Raw genomic sequence first — 19,555 nt, forward strand, 5'->3', positions numbered from 1 at the left:
TCCCATGAAATGAGAACATTCCTTAGTACAAATTTGCTTAGTTTCCTTCTTGTTATCTAGTTCCTTTGTATTCATGTTCTTCTACTTAGTGTTATTTCTTAATTCTTGCACTGTGAGTGCAAGGGGTTTAAGAGACTTAAGAGCCCCCATGAGTATGATCAAGGTTTTTTGTTGAATTAAGGACTCAATAAACTCACAAAAATATGGCATATTCAAACTTATACCTATGGAAATCTTAGGAATGTGGAAATAAGAGACAAAAACAAAGTAATCAAGTCATTTCTTAGAAATCACCAAAAGAATGATTTTTTCTTCCTTCTTATCTATGCCAAAATGTTTTATTGAGTTATTAATGTCTTGAATCTAGAGAGGTATTCCTATAAGGTATCAACTTGATGATGAGGAAGCACACTTTGTTCTATTATCAATTCAACTTTTGGACTTTGTGGAAATAATTGAGGGGGAGAATGGTTTCAAGCTGCAAATGAAGAAATTGATGCAATTGAGAAAAACCACAAAAGGGATCCGGTAGATATACCAACAAGGAAAGAAAGTATTGGAGTTAAATGGGTTTACAAAATAGAATTTAATGAGAAATGGAAAGATAAAACACATAAATTAAAACTTGTTACTAATGGGTTTGCTCGATAACCCGATATTGATTATGGAGAAATTTTTTATATTGTATCAAAATTAGACAAAGTTAGAGAAATTTGGGAATTTTAGCCCAAAGCAATTGGCCTATTTATCAAATGAATGTTAAATCTATTTTTTTTAAATGGAATTTTAGAAGAGGAAGTCTATATGAATCAACAATTAGGATTTGAATTCAAGGGTCAAGAGCACAATTTATAGAATGAATAAATATTTATATGGTTTGAAGAAAGATCCATGAGCTTGGTATAATCACAATGACTCTTATTTTCTCAACAATGGGTTCATGAACCCACACTTTATAATAAAACATATTAGCAATGTAATATTCTAATTTCTTGCCTTTATTTTTATGGTATGATACACACAAGAAATTTGATGTTGGATGATTTCAAAATAAAAATAAACATAGATTTTGAAATAGTTCACCTTGGTCATAGGAAGTATTTTCTTGGAATTGAGGTCGAGAAATCTAGGCAAGATATTTTTATTTGTCAACAAAAGTGTGCGATTGATATTTTGAAAAGGTTCTGAATGGATAAAAGAACCAACAAATACACCAATTACAATATGTACAAATTTAAATAAAACAAATAAAGTATTATTAGTTAATCCTATTTTAACAAAAGAATTGGATATAACCTCAAGTATGTTACAAATACCAAGCCAAATGGCATGTATTAAGTAAGCTTAATTTCAAAATTTATGGAATCTCCCACAAACTCATTGGAAGGTTCATAAAATAGTCCTAAGGCACATTGTAGGTACAATAAATAATGGGATTTGGTATCCCACTTTAAAATACAATATTCTTGTTAAGTCCGTAAACAATGATTTTGCAGGTAGCATTGATGATCAAAAAATCACTTTCAATTATGCATTCCATTTATATACAAGTTTGATTTCATTCACATCCAAGAAACAACCCATTATCACAATACATTTATCACAATACATTCAGTTGGAGTATATTATATAGAAATTACATCAACATCATGTCATGTAGTATGGTTAAGAAGTCTCTTAAGAGATCTTGCAAATGAAGAGAAGGAGATAGCTCGCATCTTTTGTGATAACAGTTCAACCCTTGCACTAACCAAGAATCATGTATTTTATTGAAAAAATAAACACATTTATGCTTGATATCATTTCATTCATGAGTTTGTAAACAATGGAAACATCATTCTACATTTTTTAAGTCATAGAACCAATTAGCAGACATTTTCACCAAATCATTGGCTTGATAAATTTTTGAATTTTAATGGCAAGACTTAATCATTGTTTATGATACTAGATGTAATAGTCATAATTATGGGGAAGTGTAAGATGGGTTAATTTCTCCTGCTAATTAGTGTTATCTAGAAAGCTATAGAGGAGCCTTAGTTGCTAAATTTGACTATGTCAAACTCGTTATATTTAGATAATTCCTCTTTGTATATTTCGAGAGAATCATCCTTAGATATTTTTAGAATAAATTTTGTATATAGATATGTGTTTTATGAATCAATGAAGTATCATATTCTAGGTGTTGATAGGATGAAATGCACCACTTATAGTCTAAGGGGATCTCTCTAGTATAATGTCCTAATTATACTTCACACATTTGGGATGACAGTCCCATGCAGAATGTTGACCCAATTTCCATATCGTGTTGGTGAAAATTAGATTTTGGACAGAGTGAGCAAGGAAAGGGAAATCCAAATAAGACTCTCAATGAGATACAAATTTGAGAATCTTATGAAAATAACTCAAGCAAAACACAAAAAGAATATTACAATAGATTTGTAAATGGATATGAATCTCAAAGAAAGAATGATATAAAAATTTAATTAAGATGCATGAATATAAGAGTGTAATAGTTATCAATTGTAAAATAGTTTATAACTAATAACTGACATGAAAGCATGTATAAGTAAGAAACAATTCCTAGGAAGATATAATTTTTCAAATAACGAAATAGTTTATTAACCTTCAACGCATGAGAAGAAATCACATACCATTAAACAACAACAAACAATAGTATTACAATATTCAATAAAATGTGAAAGAAATGATTGTTGTGGCCCAAAAGAGCTTCTGAATATCGATACTGAAATATCCCCTATAGTTTTACACAATATCTCCAAGAAACCCAATAGTGGGAATGCAAAATTGTAACTTGATCTTCAAAGAAATTTACAAGATTTCCCTTTCAAAATTTTCCAAGGAGTCCAAAGGCTAAAATAACATATTACTAGCATATAGGGTGTATTTATACAAATTGGAGTGACCTTTCATCTTCCATGACTTTTCAACTATTGTTATGTCTAATTTCTATTTTGCTTTATTTCTAACTCTATTTCTTTTCACATAATTACATTGGAAATAAAAATAATGCAAATAAATATCCTCTATGGTACTAATTCCAATACAACCAAGATTAGGGCTTGAAATTGTGATTCCTAGGTTAGGTAAACATGCCATGCCTTGTAATCAACGGCTATGGAAAAGTCTTGTTTTGATATTAGCTTTTCATAGGTGATCTTACACTCGAAAGTACTAGGCATTATATTTTTCAAATCACATTGTATTTGGTGGAATAATGTAGTGAGCATCCTGTGTAACTTTATTGGTTCCATGATGTGCCATACAATAGCCTCCTTGTTAAGCTTCATGTCCTTCTGATTGATGGCCAACTTATATTCATCTATCATCTCTTCTATCTGCCACTAGATCTCGTGTTTTGTAATTATTTTTCCACGAACTCCAATGAGGACTATTTTGTGGGATTTGATCAAAACTTCCATCATGCTATGAAGTTGCTGATAAATATTTAGAATTATGATAACATCCTTCCATATATTTTCTTGTTCTTTGATGGTCAATTTTATATCATCATTATCCTTTTCTTTTCCCATCCCATATTTTCTTGGTAAGTTACAGTAAAGTTGGATGCTTTGTGTTCCACCCATACATTATGGCTATAGTTGATTGGGATTCCTTCAATAGTGTGCCTTTTTCTTTGATTTTATTTTGAATGGTCATTAGTGTGGAATCTTCCTTCTGAAGTGTGGCAAATTCCTTGTATAATGTCTTCATAATATATTCTAATAACATTTTTTCCTCTAGTGTTGCCACTTGGAAATGTTATCATTGGATATTGAGCATAAAAAATATTGAGTCTCTTTAGGAAGCCTCTTGTTTTCTTGTTGTGCATTGCTCAGGATCCTTTATAATTCCTTGAACTTATCCATCAAGTGCTCAGTGTTTATTTCAATGGTAGAAAATAAATATGATATCACTTAAGCAATGACTAAAGGATTGTCCATGGATTTAGATACAATTTTTCATTTAGTTGTCAATGAGGTCGTTTTTGATGATTCTCAGGCTAAATATCTATGTCTTTCTTGGAAAATATTGTTGGATTTGTAAACGAAATTGAAGCTTTCAAGATCCAAGACTTTATTTCCTTCACCAACTTTGATAGCCATCTCTCTGAGTGGTAGGTGGCCTTTTATAAGTTTTACTGAAACTGGGGTTCCATGTGAGGCCATATGACCTAAGATTCCTTCTCATTTTTCTCCTTTTGTCTTGTTTCCTCCTCAGCTTGTTCATCATATATTTATTTCACCAATATCTCCTCTTCCTATTGCTTTCTTTCTTCTTCCTTCTTGCTTCTTTATTCTTCCTATTTCTTTCTTTCTTCTTCATGCTTATTCCTTTTTTCTTCCTCCCTTTAAGCCTTTTTTCTACCTTGGCTTTCTCCTTTTTAATTTTTTCCTTCTTGAGTCGTTGATCTTCTTTCAATTTATTTATTTTTCGTTTTTGGTTGCTTCCTTTTATGTTTCCCTCTTTTGAGTATCCTTTTCATATTTGGCATCTTTTCCCTTTGATGACTCTCTAGTGGTAGGTTTGACACCATTTGTTATTTGAGGGCCATTGGCCCTTTTCTGCACTTCCATGGACTCTACAACATTGTAGTAGTTCTTTATTTTCTTTTCATCTTCATCGATGCTCAATGTCTATGGCCATATATATTTTAACTGTGAGTAGTGAGCCTCTACTATGCTTCTTAGATCATACTTGTGGAATGTGGTTTCTCCAAATTTAAATCATTTCATATTAGTGTATTTAGATTTTGATTCTTTATAACATTTAGTGAAGTATGTTTCTACACAGAATGGGTAGGCAAGCCATGGTGCTTTATTTGATCGAGCCAACATGCCTCCAACTCCCATAGTCACTTGGTATGCCACTTCCTATAGAATTACTTTATTGGTGATGAATAGTGGGAGTTGATGTGGGGAATTGTATGCTTTGAACACCCTAATGTATGTGGCATCAAGTGATGTGAACTAGTCAGCTGCATTCTGCAATGATTCCTTGGCACTGTGAGACATGTAAGGTGCTTCGCTATCAAAGAGGATGTGAAAAATTGGTGAGATGAATCTTTTTATTGTTCGTGAGTGTGATGCTCTGTAATGATTCTCCCATAAATTCCTACAGTATATGTGAATCAGCTAAATATTTGTGGAGAAAATCCATCTCCATCACAACATTTGGAATTCATTTCTAGAGCATATACAATTCAGAAGGTACAACACCATGTAAAATTATGGTTTTTTCCCACTGGTAGAGTTTGGGCTTCTATTAATATGGTTTGAAAATAAGTTTCAAGAATATTTTCCCAGTTAAATACACTTCCTCCGTAGGTGCGTGTGTACATTAATGGCATCCAATTGTGTTCAAATGTATTTGTGTTAGGTCTTCCATATAGTTGGGAACACATATCCATACTAAGTTGACATGTTCTTCTTAGAAACTTAGTTTCGTATACCTATTATTCTTAGTCTAGAAATTACTAGGTTCTAGCCATCAAGTCTTTAGGATATATTTTCTACTTAGGCCAAAATTGCTATAGCATTATTCCATGAGTGCCACTTGATATCTGGGACAATACTCAACAATGTGAGGGTATGTGAATTCAATTATACTTTCCCCATGTTTATTTTGAATGGTTATCTCACTAGCCTCAATACACTTTATAATCCATTCAATGGTATCCCCACAAAGGAATATTGTGGGATGTGATGAGACTTCACCATCTTCCTCTTCATCAGGAATCTCCTTCCTGGAAAAAATCTAGAATATTTATGACCATGTGATTGACCTATATTTATCAATAAAACAAGTTGCATCTATATATATATCGAGACTAAGGAAATAGAGCTTCCCTCTGACCCTTGTTCTTCTATCTCTTTTCCCAGTCTCTTCTTTGATGGTGAAATATCTCCTAATGATGATGAAATTCTAAAACACTACAATTCCACTATACTTGACATTTCAAATATATTCATATTTACAAATTAATTAACCAACAAAAGAATGATTAGTGACACAACATAGATAATAATTATAGTCTAATGATCGATGATGCATTGTAGCACAAGTGTAGGATCTAGACTATCGATGAGAAATGCACTGTTATATATGAGATAAGCAGTCACCGCATCACAAGATGTTAGTGTAGCTACTGTGAGAGGATTACATTGTTGCATGAGGGCGATGGATGAACTATGAGGTGGAGATGTGTGCAATATAAAGAAATATTTATGAGGAACCGTGTCACATTTCAAGGAATGAGAGTAGCCTAGGTAAGTGAACTACAAAGTTTGGAAAGCATGAAAGGAAGACTAGACAAATGGCTCGTTTTTGCAAGGGTGTAGAAGGATAGTTAGTATTCCATGTTACATAAGGATGGAGCATAGTCTAAGTATGAAATATGTGTGATTGCACACAAGGGTATGTTATCATGTAGACAAGGTTTTCGATGCAAGGAAGGATTTATGGAGTGCATAAGGAAGAATGGGGGAGAGAAATAAAATGGGCAATAAGATTAAGTGAATGAAGGGTTTGTGCATGTGTGCATATATGTATATAAAGAATGGGGAAAGTTAGGGAAAACCAACAGATGTCCACAAATAATGGTAACACATGGAACAACTAACATGGAAATGGTTGCAGGTTAGAGGAGAAAATATCTTACCTAGCACGTGGCATGAATACTCTAGGATTCGGTGGCACGGCATAGGCTTGGATCATGAAAAATCATATCAAGTCACCCAATAATGAGGAGTGAGAGAACTATGTGCTAAAAACTTATGGTGAAAGTGAAATGAGATGGGAGGAATTATATAGTGTCTCACATGAGTTACGGGTAATAATGGTGCAATAAATGCACTTTCCCTATGAGATATGTGTTGGAGGATTGCACTACACTAACCTTTAGACGTGCGTTGTGATAACCTGGCAAAGTGAATTGCATTATCCTATGAGTTTGTACTGCACTGGACTAGAAAATAACACTATGTTAGACCAGAATTAAAGGTAGCATTATGATATACTGGAGTGTTGTGTTGTGCTCCCTTTCTTCACAATATTCTCCAGTTGAAATCCCATTATTTTCTAATTTGATGAGCATGAATTTAATGAGATTGATCATAAGATGCTTATAACTAAAATGAAAAGGGGACTCTATAATTATGGCTCTTGTCAAAGAATTTTTGTGTTGTTGTAGCTACTACAATGATTAGTAATTCACTGGTAAAACCTCAACATCTCTGGTTTAGTCCTTATTCATGATGGATCTTAACATTTGAAAGTGTTTATTCAAATCCATGTGTACCACTTGACTAGATATTTGGCCCGAATTAGAAGTTTTAGTCTCTCTACCAACTACCTTGGCATTGACTCATAAAACACCAATGTAGATAAGATTGAAATACCAAAAGCTTCATTAAGAGATGGAGATATTATGCATATCAATTTTAACATGTTCAAAATTAGATATGAGTCTTTGGTGTGGCTACACTATCGGTGAGTGTCCATAGCCATGATGAAGTCACTCAATAAATCACAAGTATTTCTTCATTTTCAATGAGCTTACATAGCCCCGATGAAGTTACTTGCATCGCCCCTCTTTCCGAGAAGCCCTTCTCATGCCTTTACCATTTTAATTATTTTTTTTGCATGCAATTTTTTCATTATTTGGGAATTTTTTTCCAGGTTGGATGAGGGATCTTAAATTATTTAACAAGTAGAGGCATTGTTCCTTATTTTTTAGATGCTTTAAGTATTTTCTGAAATGGGTTTTCTCACAATTACAATTTCTTCCCATCCTTTCTCTAACCAATGGGTTGAAATATTCACATACATAATTTATTGATTTGAGACCAATCAAGTTGTGGAGATGTTATTAAAGATTTAGGTGTTATCAGCATAGTATAGTTTCCCCTAAGACTAAATTCTTATTTTCATAAGAATGATGTGAACTCATAAAGGTGTTTAGGGCTTTACCAGTTGATGGAGATATCATGTTAGCCAATCAATGAACAATTTCCAAATACCCATTCATGCCATCAATAGATAATCATTTATTCGTGGGACGAGTGAGTTATTTATGGAAAAAACCCACTTATTTTTGACATTTAAAATGTAAATGAAATCAAATTCAAGAAAACAATAAAAAGAAACAGAAAATAAAATCATAAATATGAATATATACAGAGTAGAACAATTCAAAGAGCTATTATTGGAAATAAGCTTTGAGACCTTGGTCGTTAAGAAGGTGGGAATAAATTTCCCCATTTAGGGTTTGTAGTCTATAAGTATTTAGGCCAATATTCTCATGAACAATGCATGGACTGAGCCATAGCGATTGGGACTTGGTGTGTTTTCCCTTGTCTCATTTCAATACAAGGTTGCCCACATAGAACTCTTTATCACTTGCAGATTTCTCATCAAATCATATTTCATCCTTTTTTATGGGTTTTAAATTTTAAATGAGATTTTTGCCTTTCTTTCTCAAGTTTCCTAAGAGTATCAATTCATATTTTAATAGTAGGGTAAGATCTATGACAGGTTTCTTGGGAAAGTTGCAAAGAAAAAAGATAAATATTAGGAGGTAGTGTTATGCAAGATTTACGATTGCAGACAAAATTATCTCCCCTAGGTCGGTGGCTAACCAAGAAAAAAATAAATACAAGGAACAAAATGCTTTTCCTTAAAGTAAATAGATGAAGGAGTGAGACTTACTTGGAATCCTTCGTGCACTTTGCACCTTCTTTAGCTTGGAAGCTCCAATTTCAGCTTCGAATGCTAAAATTAGAACCTGCACAGTCAGATAACACAAGCCAAGGAACTATGAGATCTATGCAGTATCATATAAGTACTTAATTCAATAGATAAACATGGTATTGAATTAAGTGAAATAACAACATCGCATATAGGAAAAAAATGAATTATTTGAATTAATATAAATGGAAGGAGATTACAACCATAAGTAGTAGTTGATCTTGTAGAATAACTCCTCCAAGTTGTTGATTTGTCCTTTTCTTGTCACAATATGAACCTCTAATCACCCTAAATACATGAGATGATGATCACTCACCACACCAACATAAGGGCTTAATCACTCCCCAAAATCCAACCCCAAACCACATAAAAGTCTGGGAATATATAGAAAAGTATGGTCAGTTGGGAGTTCTTATCCAATTACCAATCTAGGGTAAGAGATCCACCTTTAATGGAGTGATAGGATCAAGGGATAAATGGTGAAAACTCCAAAGTAGGGAAGGATAGGATCTTTATGTTTTATCTAAGGTAAGTAGTTGAAACAACTTCTGGAAACTCCTAGAAGGGGAAGCTTCTAGAATCCTAATCATTCTCCTAGCTTTCTAGAACCAATGAAGGTGCAAATGGGAGCAACCTGCTGGTGACCAATGCAAACCATAATGGAGCAACCTGCTAGTGAATGCACCCAAGTAGGATTACAGGGAGCGTTGGCCCTCAAATTGTCTTAGACGATGCACTTTAGCACTAAAATTTTGGGAAATGAAAGGTACATGCTTAGGGATTTTTGCAAGATGGTGATAAGGGGGAATAGGATGTTGATTGATCCCATTAGGAGGCTCACTAATCAGATGTGAAAATTTTCCTATAACAAAATGCCCCTGAAGCATAAAGTTAAAGATGATGACTGATGACTAAAGTGCTTTACCTTGTGACAAGTAGGGATCAAGGACAGCCGACGAGCTTCATCCGTTACAATACATTTACAACATGACATTTTTGTTTTTTGAGGGAGGCATACCCATACTTAGCTCATAAGCTAATATAACATGTACAATGGTTAAAATATGCATCCACAAATGCAGATAGTGGACCCATGATTAGATGGTTGTCTATATGATCACATCCATCATACATTGTGATCTTTGTATAATTCCTAAAATCACAACCCTGATGGATGATACTAGACCTAGGATCTTCTATTTCATTCACATGACCAACCAGTGTATGAGTTTAACCATGTGAATCAAATGAGCTGTTGTCGAACATGGTAGACACCATCTGATTACCGACCAATGATGTAATTCATTAATAGAGGCAAGAGAAACCACCAATGATGTTAATAGGTGTCAAGGTACTATAGTACAATATGTATGGTGTGAATGAATGAGTTGATGTTGAACACCATAAAAAATATTTTGGTTGAAGGCTATTGATGTAAACTTGTCTCCGAGAGCGAGGAAACTTTCCATTGATGTAAGCAAGCACCAAGCTACCAAGGGGTGTTTCTAAGTCAACTTCCTGGGTGATGTGTTGATGTTGACAGGAAGCGACCTATTGCAAGAGGGCCTTGATGTATCCCCCAGCAACGACACAAAACAGGTATCCTGATTGAGATAGAATTATCATAAGGATGTTGACATGGAATTGGATTAGGAAAGGCAGAGATGAAATGAAGGGTTAAGAGTATTGTATCAGATATCAACTGAATGACTTCTCTTGAACACACTGGCGACACTGGATGGAGTTGGCAGCATTGACCTAATACCGAAATGGAGGCTCTAAAATTGGTATGATAACCACAAGACAAGCAGATTACCCAACCCAACAACCATAGAGATGAAGTGGAAGAGTGTCATGTTCAAGAGCGACTTGCTGCCATTAGCAAAATGGAATCCCTTGTTTTCCCAATTTCCTCATCCATACTGGTCAATACCTGTTTATTTTTTAACAAACTTGAGGAGGGTAACATATGCTTGATATGTAAGTTCATCCTTCGGATGAATCCCTTTGAATCTATTTAATGAACCTTGAGGAGTGGTTTGACCCTATCATGATCGACGAGCCCATCATTGTTTGATGTTTTTGTGAGTCCCACGAAGGTAAAACTCAACATATTTTTCATGTTTAGAGAGTTTGAAAAAGAGGCGAAAAAATAAACTCCAGATGTCCCTTTTCGTAGGTAGTCCCTTAGGTTTGAAAAGGAAGAAAATAATACCCAAGAGAACCTCTTAGCCATGTTCGACTAAGGTATTCCTTTTTCGTAGTTAGTCTATCTCAGTCTAGAAAAGGGTTAAACTTATACTAAGTAGATGTCTTTTCATTTACTTTTATGAGTTCGAAAAGACAAGTGTTCAACAATATTTTCATATTTTAGGAGTCTGAAAAGAGATGAAAGAGGACTCCTCCTGGAGGAACGAGTGGTATAAAGGGCAGTTGCATGGAACTTCTCAAAACACATAAAGGTCAAGAGACTGGATAATAAGACCATTCATCGCAATGGTTCCTTAGGAAAGGGTAAAAACAACCAAGTGAAAGTGTATGATTGGCCAAGTAGATGGTGATGATGGAATGAGAAACCAAAGGGTCATCTGGAAAAAATATGTTGATAAAAATGGAAATCACAAATGGTAAAATGAGAATGGTTCCATTTTTACAGAATCTTGAAACATGGGAACCCATGCTTGAAATTGGTTTCATTTTTACACAAGATTGAAACATAGGAAAAACTATGCTTGAAATAAGTTTGCATGCCCCCAGCATAATGACTCAATTCAAGGTACATTCCCCCCAAACTTATTTATTTCACTTAATTAGACTACTGGGTACTAACAAGGGGATGGAATGAAGGTTCATATGAGATCAAGTGAAAGACTCGACTGGGAATTTATGAGATCTAAACAAAGACTCGAATTGAAAGGGGATTTGTTTCATTTTTTAACAAGCTTAACAGAAGAAAGGAACTATGCTCATAGGGACCTATTTCATTTTTAAACGAGGTTGATATAATAAAATAACTATCCTCATAAGAGCTTGTTTCATTTTTTAATGAGCTTGACACAAGAAAAGGAACTATGATATGGGAACCTTGTTTCATTTTTTAAAGAGCTTAACACAAGAAAAGGAACTTTTCTCCAAGGTTAGATCATGGCCTCCAAGAGACCATGGATTCCAAGAGGTTCTCATCGAATTGGAGAACAACTCTCTGTAAGGGATCAAATGATCCAATGGAAAGATCAAACTCCAATTCCCCCAGTAAATGATTCACTACATCACCTACTATATCATCAGTAGATGCAGGCATGGAAAAGGTTGCCACATAATTAACCTGTGGTGGGGGAGATACCAATTTCATATAAGGACCATTTAGGGAAGCTGGTTTACTGAGAGTAAAATTAAGACTAACGAATGAAAGATGGTCAATAGTCACAATTATTCCTTCATGCGGTATACACATCACATGAAAGAGCAAAGAGACAAGAGCTCCCATGGCATAAACATAGTCACGCCCAAGGAGTAAATTAAAATCCAAATGTCCTTGGATTACCATCACATCGATATAGACAATATTTCCTCCCAAAGTAATAGGAAACTTAAGAAGGATATCTAACGGTTGACTGGTTCCTTTGTTAAAATCCAACATATTCTAGGTAACAGGCACAAGCTACAGAGAACTTAAAGCTTTCCAAGCAGTTGAGGATAGAATACTAGCATATGTGCCTTCATCTATGATTGTGCTAGGTACGACCACATTATAAGCATGTACCATAATTTGTGTTGGGCGCAGCCCAACTTGGCACATGTTTTGGTCAAAACTTCGCATTTTAGGGAGCGAAGTGCATGGTACCATAGAGATATGTACCACATGATGTTTTAGGGGATTCAAGGTGGGTCGAAGTCCCTTATTTTGGTAATGGGTTTGGGCAATAATTGATTATTTTTGGGAGCACCATGGTATTTGAGCCATGGTATTTTGATGTACATGTTGATGAAATTAGTATATATAGGAGAAAAGATGTAAGTCGAGTCATAATGATATAATACAAGCATAAGTAAATATCTTTGTAATCTATGTTTGGGTCTTGAAGGAAAGGCTCTGTAGTTAAGTGTTTAGAGACCTAAAGTTTGCAACTGAGTGTGCAGACACTTGTAGCTCGGTGTGTAGGTCGAGGAATTATACATTGTTTCAAAGAATTAATATAAGGAGTATAGTTTTGATGGACATAACTTGTGTATGAATATTGTGTATATTTTTCTTTATGTTCATTATTTCGGTTATATTTTACTTCTGCGTAGTATTGTTTATGGTTGTTAATGGCATGTTTAAGTAGATAATCTAAAATCGCAAAGTAAATAATTCCACATCCCATTATCCCTTAAGGCTACAGAAACCTGGTTCTTCAACTTCCCATTGTCACTTCAGATGAGACTATGATATGATTTGTAGGTTATTGTTGAAAGGGCCAGTGATTGAGGGATTTGTTGGATCACAGTAAAATTTGAACCTAGGTCAATCCCAAAAAAACCAACAAATGGTTCTGTTGTCGAAACCGGGATCTGTTTGAGCGATATGTTTATGTGGAATTCATTAAAGAAATAAATTTAAGATTGTGTAGAATAGAAGGAATGAGAATTTTCATAGCAAGAGAATAGAAGCCCTCATCTGTCATCCAAAAGGTGGTTACAAAAGTATATTTTCAAAGATCAGTACGAAATTTTCTTCGGCTCATTTCATGTTGAGCTATACGAGTGGATATCAAGGTTGATCGAGAGAAAGAACTATTTTAAAGGAGATGAACCTAAGGAGTGGACTCCTGAATTAATACAACAACTTAAGAACACTAACAATAGGATCTCAAGAGTTCTTGAGTTTTGGATTAATACCATCTTGGGAGGATTCATTACTAAGTTCATGGTAGACTTAACTATGTCCTACAACAAAGCAGAATGACAACTCTTCAAAGGACCGCGAGGTAAGTAGATGATATCTCTAAAACTCTGGATTAAGATGCTTTTGTGTGAAAAGGGAGTCTTACGAATGTAGTCAAACTATTATCTTACTTATGTTTGGGAGAAGATCTGAAGAAGAGAACTGAACAATGTGAAGTGGAAAAAGATATAGCATAAACACTAGAAAGAGATCCACCCCACCTACTTCCCATCCCCCTCCCCTTACGAATCCCCCTCCCCCTCCTCCTTCAAGAAAAAATATGGCCAATGATATTAAGCTTCCTGTGTTTAAAAGAACTGGATCAAAGGATTTGGAGAAATTTTGGTTTTTATGTGAAGCAGTATGGATAGCGAAGCAGGCCCATGATGAAAATATAAATAACGCCCAGGTCATCACTAAATTCTAAGTATTTGAGAAATTAGATCAGATCATTCGCATATATTAAAACAACGTTGGTAAAAAAAATTAAGAAGTCGAAGTCTGAATTGTAGTGTATCACAGAGTTAAAGGAGATAAAAAAAAGGCCTACTAATTTTGTTTGGGAATTCAACCAGAGATTCAAAGTATTATTGGATTATGTGATCTTCAACATAGCTCTGCAACAACATAAGCCTGATGGTTCATAGATGCACTGCTGCCACATATCAGATTTCCTTTGACACATCAGAAGATAGAAACTCAAGCGAATCTCTACAGCTGGCGATGAAATTAGAAGCTTCACCTATAGGAGATACCAATGAAGGTATGCAACAGATTCAGAGACATCTAGAAAATTTGACCCTGTAGTTACAAGATATGAATAAAAGTAAAGAAGTCAGAGAAGAAGTGTGGTGTACAAAGTGCAAATCAAAAGGCAAACCTAAGGAACAATTTCCTCTCTTCAGAAATTACATAGCTAGTGGATCACCCAATCCCTTGAATGTCAGACACAACTGAAGGTGCGAGCAGTGATCAAATTTGAAGGGCAGGTCTTAATTTTATTTAGAAGGGTGCAAATTCAGGTAGCCCTTCCATAATGAAAAGCATAAAAAAAGAAGCAATTCAATTGACAACAATAAATTATCTTCAAATTTTTTTTTAACACATGGTGAATCGTTAATAGTTTGGAACTAATATTGAGTTCGAAGACAACATACTATTGGTTTTCAATGCCTTTACAATGTTGCAAGCTACAAGATATTCCTCAGTTTATCAAGAAAAATAACCCCTTCCAACACATCTGCAAGTCTAATATTCATCGTACACTTCATACGCATTGTAACTAACAAGTGATAGGGCCACTGTGTTCATAACATTTATGTTCGCCAAATCTTATGTTTTTTGTCTTTGAATTACTATTATATTATGCAAAGATTGGTGTAAGAACATCCAAAAAAGAATTAGTTTGAGATGAAAGAAAAACTTTACATCTCAACATGCAGTTGAAGAAAACATGGGGCAGAAGAGCTTCAATAAGATGATTTCACGGCACAAATTCCACTATGCCAAGAGTCATTTGATGTGGTATGGGAAATTGCCATATTAAATTGATACGAGTAGTGAAGAAAATATGTGTAAGAAATACAATGTTTTTTTTTTCCAGCTGGTTCACGTATCTTGGTCAGTTGATCCGCTACTCCAGGTTCGATAAATCTGGGTGGACCCCACCCGAAGGGGGTCCACCCCTCGGTCATCACAGACCTAACCCCAAGAGCTTTCGGGTTTCGACCCTATGACCTCCCATTGGGGAGGCCCCGACTTGACCGATTGAGCTAACCCATGGGGCTTGTAAGAAATACAATGTTATCCAAATAGTAAAAAGAAATTCTTTAGATGCATGATCAAACTATGGTTAATGGGATTTGTAATTACAAACATGCTACATTGGACTGAAAGAGTGCTTTTGGTAGTTTTCGAATGATGAGTAAAATAGATTTGGCATTTGAATAAAGTATCTAAGGAGATGGAACTCCTTGTTGCTCTAAGGAATGGTTATATTTTACATCAATTCAACTTCCCCAATAGGACATGTTTGCCATCTGTGGGCCATTTTGCTCAGATAGCCAGATTTCTTCAATTTTTTGGGAGCAACTGGGCCATTCTGCTCATATAAACAGGTTTCAATAGTTTCTGGGATTAACTAAGTATATTTGGTGGAATAAATACCTTCACCCACACTCAGCGCCTTAGTTGAAGAGTTATTCCTTAAATGTTACCCAACTAAACTAAACTTTATGATAATACCCATAAAGTTAAGAAAAACATGCTTACCACATCAGAGCATTTTTTTTTTCTTTGATAAAAGAAACTCTTCTCCCTTGCCTTACAACATCAAGAATGGCCCCTTTTTAACATGTTTGTTGCATTCTCTGTTGTTTGGACTTCATGCAAATGGCAGTTCTGCCCTTCTTTATCTGTTTCATTTCAACAACTTACAATTCCACTCTTGGGGGCCAGGAATTCCCTTACCACAACTAATTTCTATCATGCATATTTTGTAATGTCTTGCTGCCTTTGCTTTTGTGGTTTGACATTTATCTTGTTGTATCATTACTTCTTGGTCTTTGTACTAATTCACCTAGAGAAGGAACTTGTACTAATCTATTTGGAGTAGGAATTGGTGTTTCCTCTCACTAGACTTCCCTTCCAACAAGAATAGCTTGAAGACCTACTAATCTGCATTTACAATAGAGTATATAATTGTTGCATATGGTAATTAATCTAAACTCAAGGCATGATCTTTTATCCTCTAAAAATCTTCAATTGCCAGCGTTTGAAAAGCTTCATTTTCTATATATTGAACTTTTCTTTTATACAACAGTTCCAAGTTCAAATGTAATAATTCTCCAATGCTTAGCATGTCGTTTCTTATATGTTGTTTGAGAATTTGTGAGGTTAATGTGTATTGTTTATGGATTTGTTGTTTGAGACTTTGCGAGATTAACAGTTTTACTTAATGATAGAATCTTTCCACTGAGCACATCGTGTATATATATATATATATATATATATATATATATATATATATATATATATATATATATATATATATATATATATATATATATATATATATGGTACACTGTTCAATACCTCCACACACACACACACACACACATATATATATATCTGTGTGTGTATGTATGTAGTACACTGTTCAATACAGTACCTCCAATTCCAACAATGTTGTATGGAAAACTTTCATTCTAGCTTGTAAGATGTTTATGATAGATTGTTTCTCCTGTGCATACCAAAGTTTCTTTTATAACTTCACTATATCAGTATTTAGTACAATGTTTAATTCAATACCTCAATTCTTCCAATTCCATACAAGTAAAATTGTCAAAATCGAATCTGTTGTAACATCTCACACTTACAACTATTGATTGTGAAGCGCTGGTGTAACTATTCTATGTTGTCAGGTTTTTTATGATATTTTCCATCAAATTTGTTTGGCAGAAATTTATTAGAATCATAGTTTGATTTTTCATTGAATATATATATATATATATATATATATATATATATATATATAATTTATTTATATATTAATAAATAAAAAATATAATCTAATAAAAATGATTTTGCTAAATTCTAAGTAAAAATTCCAAAACATGATATAACAACATGGATCATTGAAATAACATAATCCAACAAAAATTGTTTTACCAAATCTCAATTAAAAACTCTAAAACATAGTATAACCACACCTTGCTATTGCTGAGCACATAGACTTATAAATGAAAAGATATTAAGACGCGGTGATTTTTACCATTATCAAATCGAAAGCTATCAAGCCTTAATGGTTTTTATTAGTAATAGATAAAAATAATAACGACATAATTTGAAAAAAATGTAGCTCTCTCATGAGATAAGTTCTCATTGAACAGACTGCACCAACACGAGCGAAATCATGAAGAATAGGAGTAGAAGTCTAGAGAAAAGTCTAGACAAGTTGGGAAGGTACCTTAGAACGATATTGCTTGAGAGAAACAGTGCTCACCGGAATCTTTGTACAGGAAACTCTCCACCCTACACACTCAACAAAGTCGCTGAAAACAATGAATGAACAAACAAATCACCTTACCAATTTTGAAAATAATTAGATGAATTATTGTTCACAAAGAAATCAAATCGATAAACACCACACTATACAGTACCTTAAAAAAGTATGACTCTGTAGTAGTATTCTTACTATTCACTAGGCGCTTTGCACCCAATGCTCTGCCCTAGACACTGGAATCAAGAAATTACAGTAGTATTGTTACTATTCACTAGGCGCTTTGCACCCAATGCTCTACCCTCGAAGCTGGAATAAAGAAATTAAAAACAAATTGACAAAGAAATGTTAATCCAGAAACACCTACAAATAACAAATGAATTACTGAAACAGAAACCAGAAAAATTAGAGATTCCAATTGCTGTTCATATTAATATGAAGAAAGTTTAGATCTCTCGTACCTTATGCATCCATTCAACATAGAAACGAGCTAATTCATCCATCCATTCAACATAGGAACAACCTAATGTGTTTCATTGAAATACTTTTGTTTCCGAAATGTTTTCCTCTTCGTTCTGCACTGGTTGGCCCTAATCTCGATCGTCACCGACTTTCTGTAAAATCTAGCATGGAAAGCTTTATTCCATTTGAATCTAGCTTTATTTCATTTGAAGCTAGCACAGAAAGCTTTAGGCCCAAATTAGAAAATACAATTCAAAAGGAAACTGTTGTTTTTGAAATGGGAGCAACTCGGAAACTGTTGTTTCTGAAATGGGATTTAACATCAGTTGAGAAAGGAAATTTACAAGTTTAACTATTGTAATTTGTGATAGAGGAATAGTGCACTGACAGTTGGAAATTGAAATTCATTTCAGAAAAAAAAAAATTTAAAAAAAAAAAAAAAAAATTAGACGAGTTGACAACTTAACAGCCCTTCTTAAAAAAATTTATAATATTATTCCAATTTCCTTTTAAAATGGCAAAATTCAAATTTTAAATTTTTTTTGACTAGTAAAATTTTCTCCCTACTTCTGTGACGTGCCAAAGGCCCTTTGAAGGGCTCTGATGTGTTCAAATTTGATCACTGGGTGCGAGATATGCAGCAATAGAGTCGAACATCACTCAGAAGATTTGTTTCAAAAATATGTGCAAACTCCAAATAATTTATATTGCAAGTTCTGTAAATGGGTGAGACGCGATGAGAACAATTATCGAGCTTATGAATTAATGATGGATAGTGGTGTTGACACATATAGAATGAAAGATAAAGATATTGGACATGAAGGAAGTGGACAGTGTGGTGATTGAGGCGGCTATCAAGGAAGAGGTTGTGGTGGCGGAGCTAGTCGAGTTCGTGGATAGATTATCTACTATAACTCCGACTAGGAAGGTCACTTTGCAAGAGATTGTCAGAATCCTACCATGACATGTAAGTATTTCAAATAATTTGGTCATGTAATTGAATAATGTCCGGTACTTATGGAAAAAATGCAAGAAAAGAAAAATCAACAGCCAACACAGAACATTCAGACGATGATTGTCGAAAGAAGAACTGATGATCCTTGAATCAATATTGTTACTAGAAGTGGAGCTGCGAATGGAAGTGACAAAGTAGAAGGAAAGAAGGAACCTGAAACTAGATGGGTTAGAAAGACTATTGAAAAATCTCCTACTTTTGACATTCATAAGGAAAAAGAAGTGTTTATGGAAGCCAAGTGAAGATTTATGGATGATGGAGGTTCAAAATCTAATGCACAATTAAGGCAGAAAACCAGTTGTGACATAGTATCATCTTCGACTAGAATCAAACTCTGACACAGAATCATGATTCAACAAGCCAAGAAGGTATTTTAAAGTCATTT

This window comes from Pinus tabuliformis, chromosome 2_2 (assembly GCF_031772625.1).
Source record: "Pinus tabuliformis cultivar Carrire ecotype Pingquan chromosome 2_2, CPIR1, whole genome shotgun sequence".
NCBI classification, from domain to species: Eukaryota; Viridiplantae; Streptophyta; class Pinopsida; order Pinales; family Pinaceae; genus Pinus; species Pinus tabuliformis.